Source organism: Dermacentor silvarum, chromosome 1 (genome assembly GCF_013339745.2).
Source record: "Dermacentor silvarum isolate Dsil-2018 chromosome 1, BIME_Dsil_1.4, whole genome shotgun sequence".
Taxonomy (NCBI): domain Eukaryota; kingdom Metazoa; phylum Arthropoda; class Arachnida; order Ixodida; family Ixodidae; genus Dermacentor; species Dermacentor silvarum.
Window position 1 is genome coordinate 309,448,027 of NC_051154.1, and position 18,084 is coordinate 309,466,110.

Here is an 18,084-nt window from a genome sequence, read left to right on the forward strand (position 1 = left end):
AAAACAGATCAATTTGCTGGGCCTTCAGTAGCTCTTGCCTCCTGAAAGCGATTCCAGCTCTCCCAAAGGGGAGGCTGGTCTCGTCCCCACTCAGGACTACAGCCATCGGCGTCATGGGTTCGCTTTCGAGAAGCGCCCCCGCTCGCACACTTTGCAGCGCGCTGCTTGCCTGGAGAGCAGAATAACAGGTTTGCCCGCTTGCGGACTCGCCTCTCTCTCCGCTCGTTTCACCCCCGGCGCAAACTGGCGCAAAGGCACCGGCAGCGGCTGTCGCACCTGGAGAAAAGCTCTGGGTGGGCAATGGGGCACGAGATAGCACATCAGCTACCACCTTGGCACTCAGATGTAGTGCCTCTTCGTGCCGTGTCGCTCTATCCCAATGGGGATTTTGAGTCGACAAGCACATAGCGCAGGGGCATGCCCCCGAATTCTGCGCGCGACACGGTTCGTGCCGTGCCTCTCGATCCCAAAGGGGACCATGAGCGGGCGAGCGCGGAGCTCGGGGGCTTGCCCCCGAACTCGGCGCGCGACACGATTCCGACGCCTCATCTGCACAGGCAAAATCGGATGCCGGCGGGCTGATGAACCGCTTTAGCAACGAGAACTGACCGTCGCGATAGCCGCCATTCGCAATGTCCACAACAATACCAGTTTTAAGGACAAAGTCTCTGCCGAGAATCACAGGAACACTGTGCCCTGGGAGATGAACGAAACTCATGCGTCTCATTCGCTCTCCCCACCTGACCGTCAACCTTGCGGCGCCAGCCGAATGGGCCACGCCTTTCGCAAGATTGAATGTCGTTCGGCAGTCCCGCAAGCGCACTGCGTGCTTTCGCAAGTGGGACAAAACCTGTTCGCCGAACAACGAAGCGTTTGCGTCCGTGTCCAGCAGCGGAGAAAATTCGCGGCCGGCAATGGTCACTGGAATAAACGGCGCGTGCACACCAGCAACACAACCTGCTCGGTACGCCGAGGGAACAAGCAAAGGTTCGGTCACTCGTGCCTTCACGAGCGACCTGCTATCCCGTTTCCAGGCCTCACAGGAGACCTGGGCACGGTGCGATTCCTTGCGATGTGCCCTCGTTGTTGGCAGCGAAAACAGCATACTGCGCCGCGGTATCTTTCCCGAGGCGGAGCAGCTTCAGCTCCCTGCCGGGGTCGGTTCGCCGCTTGGCCAATAAGCCAATAACGAGCGACTCCCTCCGCGATGCACTGGGTCGAAAAGCGTCCCTGCGCATGCGTTTCAGGCGGTGGCGCAGCACAGGCTGTGCCCGCCTCCCGTGCGTGTAGGGATCGAGAGCGCGCGCGCTCAGCTCCCAAACACACCCGCTTGCAGCCGCAAAGGCAGCTTGGCCGGGTTGTTGCCGTTAGGGAAAGAGCTCAGGCCCTCTCCACGCGCAGCTCGGCTCAAGGGCCTCGCTGGCGGGCGGCGGTGGGCGATAGGCGCGTGCGGCGATAATGTCACCTTGAATGCGCTTTGCCTCGGCGGCCAATTCCTCCAGATTTCGGAAGCGGCCGCCACGCAGGTACGCCGAAAAGGTCGGATGTGCCTGCCTGATCACCCATTCGACGCGTTCCTCGTTCGACGCATTGGGCTCGGCGACTAAGAAAAGGTCTTCCATCGCCCATACGTACTCTTGAAGCAACTCATCAGGAGCCTGTGTACGTAGCCCAAGCTCTCGCCGCATCCTACTCTCGTAGTCAGCGGGTAGGAATTCACGCAGAAATGCCGTGCGGAACTCCTCGAGGGTTGTTACATGGTGTCCGGAAAGCCGATACCACCTAGCCACCGTATCAGTGAGTGCAACAGGGACGACGCGTCCGAGTACATCCTGATCATTCAAACCCAGAGCTCTCTGGTAGCGTGCGAGGGAGTAACAGTAGTCCCTGGCACTGAGCAGGTCATCATATCCGCTGTAGGTCGGGACTGCCAACCGTACAGCGGGGTGAGCGCATTTCGGAACAGCCGACAGCGTTTTAACTGCCCCAGAGAGCGCCTGGATCATTTCGGCGGCGTTATGCAACAGCGTCTGTGCGCCTGCTCCAAAGGGAGCCGTTGGCACGTTAGTGGCGCGATCGAGCAAGGACGAACTGACGTCCAGCTCGATCAGTGGCGCGGTTTCCACAGGGATACCGGCCGGCGCGCCGCCATCCCCAGAGCAAAAAGGGCTCCTAGCGGGGTGCGCCTGCTGTCGTTCACAGCCGCCACTTGAGGCAGCTATACGTGAATTGCTTAGGCCGCTTGCAGCCAGCATTGACAAAATAGGCGCGTGCTCGATCGGTGTGCCACTGGGCGCCACCGAATGTACTCCAAAGGGAGACGGATGAGCGGTATTCGTGGTCGCCGTGATGTAATCCCCACAGGGGGCCGCGGCATTCCACTGGTTTTGGCTGTTCAATTGAGAAGCAGCCAACGGGCAAAAGTCAGAGAGGGCTAAGCCCCGTTTCCGCGCTGCGCTCCGTGTACTCCCGAAGGAGTCAATGATCGGGAGCGCTGCGACATCGCACTGCTTGGCATTCCAAAGGGAGCCGTGGCAGACGAATGTGCCCGTGTGCACTGTTCGGAGAGGGCTCTGGCCCCGTTTTCAAACAACGCTACTGCTCCAAAGGGAGCTGGTACGTAGCGCCTCGCGTTGCCGTCCCCACAGGGGGTCGTTACAAGCGAGGATGTAGGAGTGCGCTGATCAGAGGAGGGCCTGGCCCCGTTCTCGAGCAACGCGGCGTCTGCTAGCACTAACAAAGGACAAAGGTCACTACGCCTAGCAGACATAACACGGCGAGTCCAATTTGCTAAGGCGTATTGACTCGGCTAAGCACAGACAAAGGCTTAATGAGCCTTTGAATCCGCGTTGGGCGCCAGTGTTGGTTCTTGGTATCTCACAGAAGACCAACCACCGCGGGTTCGAGCTTAGCGAGCCACAGGGCCGCGTCAGCCGTCGCCTCCAGCACCGCTCGCGCGTGAGCTCAGAGGCCGCAAGGGGCTACCGAGCGAGGCACGCAAAAACACAGTAAAGCCCTGAGTTGACGGAAACCGTTTACTGAAACCGTCGGCACCAGCACTGCACAAACGCCCGCCCGGCGGGGAGCCAAAGGGTTCCCGCACCAGGGCGAAAATACAATAACAGGCGCCTATAGCACGTCGCGGCAAGAGCACAGGCTCAAGCTGGGACACGCCGCTAGGAAAAGTCCCGGCAGCTATGCTACTTGCTCTGGCGATAACCAATGGGTCAACTCGCGAGAGCAAGGGCAATATCCTTCGGCTTAGGCTTTCGGCAAGTGCGGCTCGACAGGGTACGACCTCGCGCGATTACTAATGTCACCGCTCGTCGGCTTAGCGTCGGGAAAAGGATCAGCACAAAGTACGTGCTCCCCGCACGGGCAAAGGCACCGTGCGCGAGCCCCAGTCCTAGTCACAAAGTGTCGGCGGACGAGAGGAAAGCATGAACGTACCGTGCGCTGGTCCCGGAGAGAAGAGAGACCCACGCTCCGCCGCTAGCAGCCGAAACGCGGCCGCCTCGTGACGTCAGCGCCCCGCCCTCATTGCAACCCACCGCGTGCGCAGGGGGGACCCCTTCACGCTAGCGTAGCTCTCCGGCATGAACGGAGGAACGGAGCGAGACGCAGCTGGCATCGGCAGTGCGCATAGCTAGCGTGAGCTGCACACCAACATAGCCCATCGTCATTAACAGCTCTTGCCACCTACCATATCAGCAGCATCACCGCATCATCCATCCAAGAAAGCACCGAAACCTCCACCATTGCCTGCCAACGACTACAGTATCGTTTTCAGGATCCGGGGCTGTCTCGCCTGCACCAAAATTCACTCCTGCGTTCTACGCCAGATCATCCTCAAGGCCTACCAATCAACGAGCACACTGCTCAAGACCAACTTTGCATCAACGACATCAGCCATACCATCCTGGTGAGCACTCCAAATATGGACCGTGCCGACTTCTACAACACCATCCGCACACTCAACTTCAACGGAACCACCTACGAGGTGGCTGCCCACGTAGCTGACCCCTCGGACAACTGTCGCGACGTCATCCTCCTACCTATCGACTTACCTGAGCAAGGCATCCTCCTCACCCTCATCAGCAACAATCCTGACCTCACAGTAGGATCTGCCAGGCGACTGGGCAACACCGAGTCCATCCTCATCACCTTCCAAGGGAAGCGTATCCCCTACTACACCAACTACGAGGGTTGCGCCCTCCACTGTATCCCTTACCGGCAGACGATCAAGGCTTGCACTCGCTGCCACAAAGTCAGCCGTCACCAGGACATGTGCCCGTTCTCCACAGACACACGCTGCCCGAATTGTAGAACCTTCGACCCCCTCCATGGACCACGACTGCAAACCGGTGTGCATCGTCTGTAACGATGCACACCCTACGGGCTCCTAGCTGTGCAAGCAGTGCTAAAAGTCCCAACCGACTCCCTTCAAGGCAAGGAGCCAACAAGTACCCTCATTCCCGGCCCTAGATCCTGCCCAAGCCTGCACCAGGAGCAGCAGCAAGACCCCAGGGTGACACTCCACCTCCCAGGGCGAAGCCTGGCCCCATAGAGTTAATATACTGACACTGAAGGACAAGCTGCCCATAGGGCCCATGCATTGAAATCGGTCACCGCAAGCGCGCCGCCATTATGATACGCTGATGTTGCCAGCTCCTGAAACGCTTGCTAGACTTGGCGATAGTGATTAATCTGGCAACTTATAGCTTGTAGCGTGTGTGCAGCTTTGTGCGCGTGGGTGTGGGAGGTGTTGGCTGTGCAGCTGGCATTTACACAACCCAAGGATAACCCTGTTAAAATTTCCGGCGGTATGTGGTTTTCAACGGTCATGCACTAGTGAAAATACCGTGTAGCTGTTAAGGCTTCCCTGTTTGCTGTCGCAAGTGTCACTTGATGAGCAATACGTGAAAAAAAATGCTGTACTGTGACGCTTCTCGAACGATTGCGATGAATCACGAAAGCTGTCTACTCGCGTGATGTTCTGAACAAGTCAGGCATGTTTACTTACGTGTGAAGGGAAATGCCAGAGCCCTTTGGAGCTTTAGTCTTGCACAAAAGGCACGAAGGTGCCATCGCGTCAACCAATGTCGTCGTGCAATCACATGTCAGAGCTAAACTATTCCAAACGAAACTACCATGCATCCGAATGCACAAAAAATATCCGAAACCGAAACTTGCGTTATGCATTATTGAATGAATGAGTACATCGTGAATTGCATAAATTATGTTAGCAAGCGCTTCCTGTAAGCTTAGTATTCACACATAACCTTCATAAAGCCATCAGGTATTCATTTTTTATGACACAGCATAAGGCGACCTATACTTGTTTTCATCTCTCAAAAATAATTGCGCAGGCCACATTGACCGCCCTCTCCCATGGATGTTGCTCCTGAATCTCCGCCACCTACGCTACCCTCTCCCCCCAACAAACGCAAAACCCCCGATACGCCGCTCACGGAAGATCGCCTAGACGATACCCTCCTTGGATTTAACGATAGAATTACCACTCTTGAAACTAAAGCCCACCAACTACAACAAGACTTGATGACCTTCCAACAAAGCTGCACCGCGCAATTCGTTGCCCTTAATGACAAACTCGTCCACGTTCTTGAGTCCATCATGGCGCAACTAGCCCAAGACCCTTGCCATCACTCCACCCACAACTAACTCCCCACCCACCCTCCTGAGCGTAGGCGAGTAGTCCTGCCCGCTCCGAACTCGTAGTCTGGCAATGGCAGGGGGTTTGGCCATAAGAAAGCCAGCATTCAGCAGTACATTGCCAGCTGCAACAATCCGCCTGCCATCATCGTCTTACAGGAAAGCCACGGAACCGTGCGATTCCCTAGTTACAATATCATGCAAGCCAAATACAACACCAAACCTAATACACAATATCATGCAAGCCAAATGCAACACAAAACCTAATACAGCCGTACTCATACTTAAACACTAGCCACCACCCACTCTAAATTCGAGGACATTGACATAGAGCACAACTTTGTCGAAATTCTTCCTCACAAAATTTGCACTCCGGCGTTATACATTCTGAATGTTTACAGTTGCCCTAAAGACAAATATCATAAATTAGACAAACTATTCGCTCATGCCCTCTTCACTGCCGGTAAACACCCCCTCCTAATTCTAGGAGACTTTAATGCCCCTAACCAATTATGGGGTCACTCCAGCAGTACACCCGAGGGCAGAGCCCTCGTGGCACACATACAAAACCACCGCCTTACACTCCATAACGGCACTGACATACCCACACGACTTGGTAACAGCATTTCCAGGATACCTCCCCCAACCTAACACTCACACACAGAATCCAGCACACCAACTGGACTAACTTACAAATCAACCTCGGCAGCGATCATTACATCATCCAAACAACCTTACGCTTCCGCCACAAACCCCTTACATCAAAGCCCCTCAATCTCACTAAATGGGACCATTTCCGCGCTGCAAGGCAAGTGTCTGCCCCTGCCGACATTGCCGACATCATGGAATGGGTCCAACAACTCCAAGTCGATACACTGGCACACACCACAACCCTCCCTCTTGACACACCGCTCCCCACAGTCGATGCCCGGCTCCTACACATGTGGGAAGCCAAGGCACTTCTCTTGAAACGCTGGAACAAGCGCCGCCACAATCAAAGGCAGAGACTTAGAATTGCTCAGCTCGATCTCCAAATTGAAACATATGCCACCCATCTGACTAACCAACAGTGCGGCTAAATATGCAACAGCATGCATGGTCAGCTTGGCAGTAAGCGGACGTGGCGACTATTACGACACCTCATAGATCCCACCGCCTCACGCACACATCACAACCATCACATAAGCAAACTCTTACACGCTCACAAAGACAACTTAAAGGGACTCTTTGCTGAGATTCGAGAAAAACACCTTCCCCTAGCATGCTGTTTCTCCACTCCCCACTACATCGGCATACCTAATCGGGACCTTACTACACCGATCACAGAAGCTGAGGTGCGCCACGTGTGGCTAACCTCCGCACGACCTCCGCTCCTGGCCCCAACCAGATTAATAACAAAATTCTCCGCAACCTGGACAACAATTCTATCAGGCACTCACAACATACTTCAACCACTGTCTCGACACTGGCACCCTTCCATCCTCGTGGATGAGATGCCAAAGTTATCTTTATTCCCAAACCCCACAAACTTGTCAGCACATCAAACTTCAGACCAGTCTCACTCGCCTCATGCATTGGAAAAACTTTCGAACACATTATCCTCAACCGCCTCAATAAATATATTGAGGACAACAACCTCTTTCCACTAGAGATGGTGGGATTCCGCCGCTCCCTATCGTGCCAGGACGTTATGCTTAGCTTGAAGCACGACATCTTGACACACAACCCTACTCACAACACACAAGCAATTCTGGGTCTCGACCATCACGGCACTAATGACGTGGATCATTGCATCATATTTCGGGAGTTAAACTTTCTGGGGGTAGGCAAAAGGATCCACAATTACATTGCTGCATTCCTCTCCAACCGCACCGCGACAATATTTATTGGTGCGGAGCAATCCCCTACATATCATCTTAGGAGCTTTGGCACGCCCCAGGGGTCCGTGCTATCTCCCCTGCTCTTCAATCTTGCCATGCTCCACCTTGCACGCTCCCTTAAGACCATCCCAGGGCTGAATTTCTCCCTATACGTGGACAACATCTCCCTCTGGGTCACAGGTGGCTGAGACGGTGAGATTCAAGACATCCTGCAGACCGCCGCCGATAAAGTGGAGGCCATTGCGGGACGCGTGAGTCTCGTCTGTTCCCCCGAGAAATTGGAAATTCTTCTCCTTCCCGCCCACACCGGCAACCATAGACACACTCCCGGCATCCACATCCTCGTCAGCAACAAGCATGTCCCCAGGATAGACAAGCTCAGCGTTCTCGGTCTGCTTATTCAGAGCAATCGACACAACACGCACACACTTCAGACACTCCAATCCACAGTCGATAACACTCTCGAACTGCTCGGCCGCGTGTCCAACCGACACGACAGTCTGCGGGAAAATGATCTTCTCAGACTAATACACGCCTTTGTCATCACGAAGGTAACTTACCCACTCCCATACTTACACCTTCTCAGAAAGGAGACTGACCAGGTCAACACCCTCCTTCGTAAAATCTGTAAATTCACCCTAGGCCTCCCACTACGCACGTCCACAGAACGGCTCATGCAGACCGGCACCTTCAACACCCTCGACAAGCTCGTGAAAGCCCATCTCACCTCCCAACACCTCGCCTTCCAAATCAAAAACCGGACGACACATTTTTAACTCCTTAGGCCGCCGTCTCTCACTCACCCCAAACACACCATTCCACACCACATACACGCGAATTTACGCATACCACCACTCCGTAAAAACATGCACCCTATACATCAGATCCCACGCAGGAGGCAAAGGGCCAAGGCCCTGCAAATAAAATTCTCCAATTCAAGCGACCTGCTCTATGTCGACGCCGCCAAATATAGCACTGGTTCCAAATATGCCCTCTCAGTAATAAATTCACAGGGCCAGTTAGCTACGGCCGTCTCTGTCCATGCTTCTTCTCCGAAGGAGGCAGCCATAGCCCTGGCTATCGCTATTCCAAATTCCTCCGTCATTGTCAGTGACTCAAAAACAGCCATCAGCAATTTCGGAGCGGGCAGGGTGTCAAGGCAAACCCTTTCCCTAACCCTCTCTCACCCTCCCACATAAGACATAGGCCTGATTTGGACCTCAGCACACGTGGGTCTCGCCGGCAACGAGGTGGCTCATGCCAGCGCCTGAGGATTAACAGACCGGGCGCAGGCATTAAGTGAGTCGCAAATCGTTGCTTTCGAGAGGCCATTTTCTGCGCGAGATCGCCTTCTCACATTCCATGACATCTGTGCACATTATATACACTTAATCGTCTAACATGAGCGTTGGCGCATAATTCTCCACGCAAATGCGAGATCCTGTGGCGGCAGCTACAGATTGCACCTTTCCCTCCCCTCACTTTCTACACGTCATTCACCCTTCTCTCTACCCTTCCCCGGCCTGCTGCTTCTGCTCAGTGGCCAAGGCCAGTCTCGACCACATAATGTGGGGATGCCCTCAACACTCATTACCCCCTCCCCTTAATAATTTAATTACTAGTGAGGCGCAGTGGGGGGCTGCCTTGCGCAGCTACAGGCCCTACGTTCAGGAGGCCATCCTGGGGTGGGCTGAGAGGGTGACGGAGGACTACCTCGAATAGACCCCTTCCCCCCTCCAGCCCGCTGCCCCTTTCCTTGTAAAAAGGATAAATAAAGTTGTTACTACTATACAGCTAGGATCCAGACAACCACTGAGCTGTTGTACAAATTTTGCTCTGTGCACATATCTTGGAGGCCACAGCAGAGACTATGGTCATGCAACATAGCTGGTGCACGGTGCAGCCATTTACAGTTCAGCTTCTAACGCAGAAGTCGTTTTCAGTGTTCCTCTTGCAAAGATGGCTCATAACAGTCTTGGATGTGAGTCAATGAAGTGCCATAATCATCCCATCGCTCTTGTCATGCTTCCATCACCAGTGCCGTCATTGTGGAATGGGGGCTTCGCACAGGATTGCAGGAGATTTGCGCAAAGTTGGGGTGTTTTAGGAAGTTGGGAGAGTACCTGCTGTCATAAGTGAGCTCAAAGTTGGAGGAATCACCGAAGTCTGCTGACTTTTTTGTTAAGTAGTAGTAGTAATAATTTTGTTCAATAATGTATTTTTTAAGGCACGAGCCAATTTTTTAGTATATACAGTCGACTTCCGTTAATTCGGCCCTGATGGTGTGGACGAAATTGATAGAATTATACGGCGGGTTGAATTAAACATGATGCTAAAGAACATCATGACACACCACTCACTCATTTGGCAGTACTTGCCAGATTCTAACATGCCCACGAATCAAACCTGCGTGCGCTCTCTGTGTGTCTGAAGTAGAACACTAACGTAGAAATGACATCAAAGCTCCTAAACAAAGTATAAATTAAACACACACTTGATTTTTCAGTAAGAAAAATGGGCAAGGGTCCAATACGCGTTACACAATAATGGCCAGTTACCTAAAGTCAGCTTCGCCGCAATACAGCCGTGTTACGCGGCAAAGCTATGAACGTCGCTAATGTTGTTTTTGGCTCGACTTTTGTGGGGGGAAAAATTATGCAGATCCAACGCACGTGTTGGAATGTATGTGAAACGAAGCTTTCGTTAAGCGGTTATTGAAATGCTATAAATTTGCCCATGTCATTCCTGCGTTTTTGGCATAAAGGGAACTGGAGCGCGCATATTCTCGCACACCCGTGCTGTGCGATGTGACAAATCTTATATTGGCTTGTATGTCTTCATTTCTTTTTATTTGAAATGTACTGGCCACTTCTTGGCCGATCACGCATTGTGGGTATGTGCCATAGTAGGTAAATTATAATCATCAGCACGAGGCGCTCATATCGAAGAGCTAGTTCGCGACGGCACGATATGTACCGCCCATTGTGGGTATGTGCCATTGTACCACCCGCTTCTTGGGTATGCGCCATTGTATGAATATGATGATTGTCGTCGTCATTATCAACACATGGACACGCTTCTTGGCCAATCCCCCGTTGTGGATAATTGCCATAGTGTGGGAATCATAATCATCAGCACACAGCGCTCATATCCAAGAACTAGTTGGCAATAGTACGATATGTGCCACCCGTTTTGTAGTAACCGGCTGCGACAGGCAGCAGCCCAACAAGATGCTAGCTGGTGGTGGAACAACATTTATTGAAGGCACCGCTGCAATATATATATTGCAGTGGTGAAAGGGTTTAGGAAAGGGAACGCAGACGATATCTCGGCACAGGAGCCAGGGGGTGGAAAGGGATACACAAACGACAGGGTGCAAAAAACGTGCGTGCGCACAGCTGGCTTGGCTGGTCCGCAGCAACGTCAACACAGACAATATAACATGCCTTCCCACTTAATTTAGAACCGCTGTATCGGCTTTCAAGTTCTTGTCGATCGCCGTAGTGGAGGCTCTGCAGGGGCAGTCGTTTCCTCAGTCACGTCGACGTCAGGAACTTGCTGCGTCGGTCGAGTTGGTTCGTCAATGTGGCCCGTCAGTGGCTGTTCAGCCGCGGTTGTTTCCATGTCTACTGCGCGATACTCTGGTGCTGTCGGGACCGTGCTTGTCACGCGAGTCAAAGAGGCAGTGCCAGTTGTGTCAAGTCGCCCATCCAACTGTTCGCTTGCAATGGTGTCATAACCATTCCCTCCAGTTGTACCTTCATGACGGTGGCGGACTTGGTCGACATGGCGCCGCACTACTCCGGCTGGAGTTTCCACCTTTACTATCCTGGCCCCCGACGTAGACTGCACGTGCCCTGGCACCCACTTTGGGCCGGTGCCATAATTCTGCACATACACTCTGCTGCCTGGCGAGACAGCCCAGTCGTCCGTACCTGTTGCTGAACCTGTGGCCCTGGGCAGCAAACACATGTCCAGGCGCGAACGTAGTTGGTAGCCCAGGAGCAACTCCGCAGGAGACTTTCCTTCCCTCTGGGGGGTTCGCCTGTAATTGGAACAACAGTCGCATGAGGTTATCTTCCAGCGCCCCTTGTGTCATCTGCGCAACCCAACCTTCACGGTTCGAACCGCTCTTTCGGCAGCTCCGTTCGACTGCGGGTGGAATGGCGCTGTGCGCAGATGCACAATATTATTCCTTGCTACGAACGTGGCGAACTTCTGACTTGTGAATTAAGTGCCATTATCAGACACGATTGTGTGCGGTACTCCGAACCGACAAAACATGCTTCGCAAACAGCGAACAGTACAAGCTGTGTTCGTGTGCCTCATGGGAACCGCTTCAATCCATTTAGTATGCGCATCAACCACCACAAGAATCATCCGGCCTGCTATCGGCCCTGCAAAATCAATGTGGATCCGAGACCACTTGTCATATGTCTTGGGCCAACTTACTAGCAGGGCTGCTGCCGGCATGGGTAGATTCTGTACGCAGTTTTCACACTGTGCCGACACGTCCTCTATGTCCCTGTCAACACCCAGCCACCAGAATAACGACCGTGCGACCGATTTCATGGCCGATGAGCCCTGGTGCGTTTCATGTAGCAGCTGTAACATCCTTTTTTGGGCTGTAGACGGTATCACAACCCGACTTCCCCAGTAGACTAGCTTGTGGGCCCACGACAGCTCCAACTTGCGGTCGAAGAATGGCAGCAGCGACTTCTCCATTCCTTTAGCCGTTCGCGGCCACCCATGCAGTATATAGCGTGCGACACGGACTAACACTGGGTCCTTGGCGGTTAGCTCTTGTAATTCGTGGGTCGTTACAATACCTTCATCCAGGGCCTCCAATGACAAGACATACTCGGGTGGGTCGCCATCCAACGTTGGCCTAGTCGCCTCTACTGGAAGTCTGCTGACGGCATCTGCTGTCAGCAGTTGCTTCCCAGGCACGTACTACAGCTTGTACTGGTAGCCGCCCAGGAATAGTACCCACAGTTGAATGCGAGCTGCCGCCATAGTTGGTGTCTGGCGATCAGGCCTCAGTAGCCCGAGCAGGGGTTGATGGTCGGTGACCAGGGTGAACTGCCGACCTAGAAGATAATCCCGGAAACGAGATGCGCCAAAAATAAGTGCCAATGCTTCTCTCTCCAACTGCGAATAATTCTGTTCCGCCTTCATTAGCGTTCGGGAGCAGAATCCAATTGGCCTATGCTTATTTCCTTCTGGATGAAGCAGCACTGCTCCTACGCCGTAGGGAGATGCGTTGCATTCTAGCTTCAGCTCTTTGTTGGGGTCGAAATGGACCAACAGTTGTGCGTTCTTCAGGCTTTCCTTGCCTTTTTCGAATGCAGCCTGATGCGGTGGCAGCCACTCCCAGCGCGCTTTCTTTTCCATTAGCCGGTACAACGGAGAGAGAAGCGAGGATATATTTGGCAAGAATCGTGCATAATACGTGATCATGCCCAAGAATGAATGCAACTCCATGACATTACGGGGTCGTGGCGCTTGCATGATAGCATCTACGTTCTTCTCAATGGGATGCAGTCCTTCACGATCTATTCGATGCCCAAGATACGTAACTGACGGTTGTCTGAACTTGCATTTGTCGGGCCTAAGTTTCACGCCGTGGTCTCGGAATCGGTCTAATACTTCCTTAAGCCTCCCTCCGCTGTCACCGCTACGCTCGGTAACCCGCTAAGTATCGCATCCATCTTCCTTTGAAAGATAGCCGGCGCTGAAGCTATGCCGAACGGGAGTCTGTTGTAACAATACAAACCGCAATGGGTGTTAATGACACACAACTTGCGGGACGCGTCGTCTAGTGGTACTTGGTTGTACGCATGCTTCAAATCCAACGTGCTGAAAGCCTCACCCCCATTTAAGCTAGCAAACATGTCCTCGACTACGGGAAGTGGGTAATGCTCCACATCGCAAGCTGGGTTGAGGGTGACCTTAAAGTCTCCGCAAATTCGAACAGTACCGTCCTTTTTCAAGACTACTACGATAGGCATAGCCCATTCCGCATGCTGTACCGGCGACAAGACTCCCAGGGCCACCAACCGATCAATTTCACTTGAAACCTTGTCACACAGTGCGTAAGGAATGGATCTAGCATTACAGAATTATTTGGCGTTGCTGTCGACTTGAGCTTCAGGCTGGCAGGAGGACCTTTGATGAGTTCACCCTGTGAGCGGATGAACTTGTAGCGGCAGGTAATTCCGGCGCCATCAGCTGTCCAATCGTCACGCCCATATTGCCGAGCGCCGTTATCAGGTCGCGTTCACACAGGCTCGGTCCTGCACAGTCAAGCACAATTAGTGTGCACATGACGGACACATTTTTGTACTGCACCGACAGTTCGAGTTCACCCAGCGTGGGCAGCTCTCCTGCGTAACACGATAACTTCATTTGGGGTGCCTTCAAGCGTGGCCACTGTGCGCCGTGTCGCTCGTAGATATGGCGCGAGATGACGCACACCGGAGACCCTGTGTTGATTTCCATCTATAGTTCAACACCTCCCCAACAAAATGTGCGTCGTATCGGTGGTTCCAATCCGTTTTTCTTTTCAGAGATTACGGTCCAAACATGTGCCACGCTGGCTTCATCGCTGCCGTCAGAGTTCAACGTGGTTTGCATGACCGTCAATGCTTTTACACCCTGTGCCCGTTTCGCACTCTGCCCATCTGATATTGGCGCGTCATAGCACATCCTAGCCAAGTGCCCGCGCCACCCACAACGAAAACAGCATGCCTTCGTCCACCGGCAGGCGTTATCGTCATGCCTCGTGCTTCCGCATCTTCCGCACGTTAGCGCTGCATTTCTGTTGTGGTTATCTTGAGATGAGCGATGACGGGCTTGCACTTTGAGCAACGTTGGCGATTCTACGCTCATATCTCTAGCATCGTTGTCCGCAGCTCCAGCTGAAATGGCTATAGCTTCGGCGTCTTCTAGCGTCAACCCTTCTTTCATCAGTAGCTGCTTTCGCAGGCTATTTGAGTGTACGCCGAAAATAATCCGATCCCTTAACATTCGGTCTAATGCACTGCCAAAGTTGCAGTTGTCCGCTATGCGCCGTATGTCGACGAGAAACGCTTGCATCGACTCCCCTTCCAGTTGACAACGGGTAAAAAACTTGTAGCTCTCTGCGGTCTCGTGACGCTTGGGGTCGTAGTAGCTATTTAGCACTGCAACTGCTTCGGCATACGTGAGCAAATTCGGAGTCTTGGGCGCGATTCGACCGGCTAGCACTTGAACTGTCTGCGTGCTGAGGGCAGCCACCAGCAGCGCCCGTTGCTTATTTGAGTCGGTAATGTCATTTGCTTCAAAATATGCTTCTGCCCTTAAGAGATATGGTTTCCACTTATCTCTGGTATCGTCGAACAGCGGTAGCTGAAAACTGGCCATGGTTCTCTTTGGTGTTTCACGTCGCAGTAGTCCGGTTTCACTGCCGTGTTGGGCCGCTTTCACCGCATGGTCGGTATCCGTGGTCCTCGTCGCCACAGTAATCGGCTGCGACAGGCAGCAGCAAAACAAGACGCTAGCTGGTGGTGGAACAACATTTATTGAAGGCACTGCTGCAATATATATATTGCAGTGGTGAAAGGGTTTAGGAAAGGGAACGCAGACGATAACTCTGCACAGGAGCCGGGGGGTGGGAAGGGATACACGAACGACAGGGTGCAAAAAGCGTGCGCGCGCACAGCTGGCTTGGCTGGTCCGCAGCAACGTCAACACAGACAATATAACACGTTTCTTGGCCAGTCTCCCATTGTGGATATGTACCATATGGATATAATCGTCATAATCAACACGTGGCGACCATCTGTTGGTGTTACACGAGATAAGTTTACGTGCGTTTGTGGCCTATGTAAATGCTGTACACATGTATGCTTTTTGATTGTAATAAATACCATGAAAGGATGAAAAAAGTGTTTGTGGCGTAATGGTTAGAGCATCGGGCTGCTATGCTGGTGGGTCGAGGTTTGAATCCTGCTGCCAGGCGTGCTTCATTTTTTTTTTTTTTTTTTTGAGAATAAGATTGAATCTACTCGGAGAGAACCCGACCAGCAACCAACCGACCCAGGCGATACTGTGGTATGGTATGCAAAGAAGGCTTCACTTCCTTGTATACCAGAATTGGGTAAATACCGTAATCATACATTGTGAGCTACTGTTATTGCTTGAAAATCTTCCTAGGGCAGACCAAAAATAGGCATTTTCGATGGGAGATGACTTGTGTTCAACGCACTCACTGTCCCTGAACCTCTGCTTAGACAGACGTTGCCACTAAAGGGGTCTGTTGGGGTCACCATGGAGGTCAGGCACTTGCATGCTGACTGGAATTTTCCGGCAAAACACAATTTTAATGTTGAAATAATGAAATCTTGGCCCCATAGAAATGTACGGGCACCAGCCGGGACCTTTGGTCGGGATCTAATTAACCAAAAAATCAAATTACAAGGAGTCAACTTAGCGCATGTCTAATGTATTATGTTACAGTATGACGGATTGGCATAACTCATCTGCTCTGTGCAAGGCACATGGTGATTCTAGTGCTGCAGTGAAGAAGCCCTGCAATTGTGTTGCGGATTACCGAAATTTGTTGCCAATAACATACTACGCCAAGAAGTCAGGTTGCCCTCAGTATTGTGTAGATTTCGTTTGCTGACGGTGCAAACATTCTTAAAATTGTATGACTCCCCTGTTACAAGATTGGAAAACATTCATTTCCCAGCCTGCATTATTCTTCAGAGTACACTGGCCTCGTTTTCATACACCACAGGTGGTCTTTATACAAACTTTGATAAATCCCTTAAATGTATGTATCTGGGTGGTGCCGCCTATTTGTGATATGCAAGAGAACCTACAAATCATATATGACGACATCTACCCAAACAACGCAAAACTTCTCTCTCATAATATATTAAATGGCCTATTACAAGACCATTTATTGAGTTTATCTATAAATACAGCTATTGCACAGACGCCGCACAGTGTTAAGAAAAATATGGAATTTGCATTTTCTCACCTGCTCTAGACTGGTCATTCACAATCATGATTCCGGACTTTTCCATATTTCTGGCTCAATTTCTAGCTGTAGTTTTAGCCTTACGCAAACTAAATTCATCAATATCGGCGATAGTAATAATAACGGATTCTTTATCTTTATGTTCTTCACTCACAGCAAATAGTGCCACTAACCTTTTAGTACATTTCATTTTCTAGTGCCTGCCCACATAAATTTAATTAGATTGCTTTGGGTGCCTGGACATAAGGGATTAGTTAGGAACGAAATGGCTGACAGTCTTGCAAGAGCGGCCCTCAGTAGCCCTGTACTACCATTACTTTCCACATTAGCTTACCTAACGACTACTAGATTCAGGAGATATACAATTATTCAAGACTTTTTTAACCCAGCTGTAGCTAATTTTTCAGAATATCGACACCTCCTATTCCCGTGGCCCAAAACTTCCTTTCACACCAGAAAAACTGAAGTCATCTTTACCCGATTACATTGTCGAATACCAATATTGAACTTCTATTGTCACAGGGCAACCTCCCCTTTGTGCCCAGTCTGTGGAAAGGATGAAACCATAGATTTTTTTTTTTTTTCATATTCTGCCGCTGGTTTATTCTTTAAGGAAAAACATTTTAGAATCAAGGTTTACACAGCTTAGTTAAAAGCTTTTCAATTCTAAATATCCTTTCTCTGGGAGCATCCTCTCTTGGAAAGTGCCACAGGGTTATTTGCTCAGCCGTGGAGGAATTTATAGTTGATTAAAATATATTTTTTTGAATTCTTCAAATTTTACTTTTGTTCATTTCCTCCAGTTAACTTTACCAATTTTAGTATTAACAAAGATTGCCTAATACCATCCAAATCTTGTCTGGCATACCATACCATTGTAGGAATTTCTGCATGTCTTGCACAGAGTATGTAGCTTACTGCATTCTGCTATCCTGCATTTTAACATCTGCTTACTTCAGTCATTTTTCTCAGTGTGATCTTTTAAAACAAGTCACTCTTAAAATTTTTTTTCACTTATATAATGGTAAATGATATATCATACTTTTTGTTATTATACAGTATTTAATGGACAAAAATAAAACAGGACTTTTGAGTATAGGGTGTCCCAGCTAACATGGAGCAAGTTTAGAAGATAAAAGAGCAATGCCTCCTGTGCAGATGCAACTAACTGTTTGGTGTTAGCAGCCTCCTGGAGAGGCCTCCAGTGTTCTTTGTGTTTGCATTAGTAAACTAATTAGTTCTTATTAATCAAGAATTTATTTATTTATTAACTTTATGGACATAAGGTTTATAGAGCACATTTGAAAACATCACATTCAGTTGTTTGCGACACATTACCATTTGCATATCGCATTTTACGAGCTTTTCCTGGCGGTTGCCAACAACATGCAGTTAGTTTTAACGACACAGAAGGCTACGCCTTCTTAGAAAACTTGCTCCATGTTAGCTTGGACACCTGGTATAGTTCATTGGAAACCATTCAGCAGGGAGAGGGATAAGCAC

General features: G+C 51.0%; 1 protein-coding gene across 1 annotated transcript in view; it reads left to right on the top strand.

Moving 5' to 3' along the window:
• Nucleotides 1–18,084, top strand: part of LOC119437294 (tRNA methyltransferase 10 homolog A-like) — a 41,956-nt gene that overhangs the window by 23,174 nt on the left and 698 nt on the right. The window lies entirely within an intron of this gene.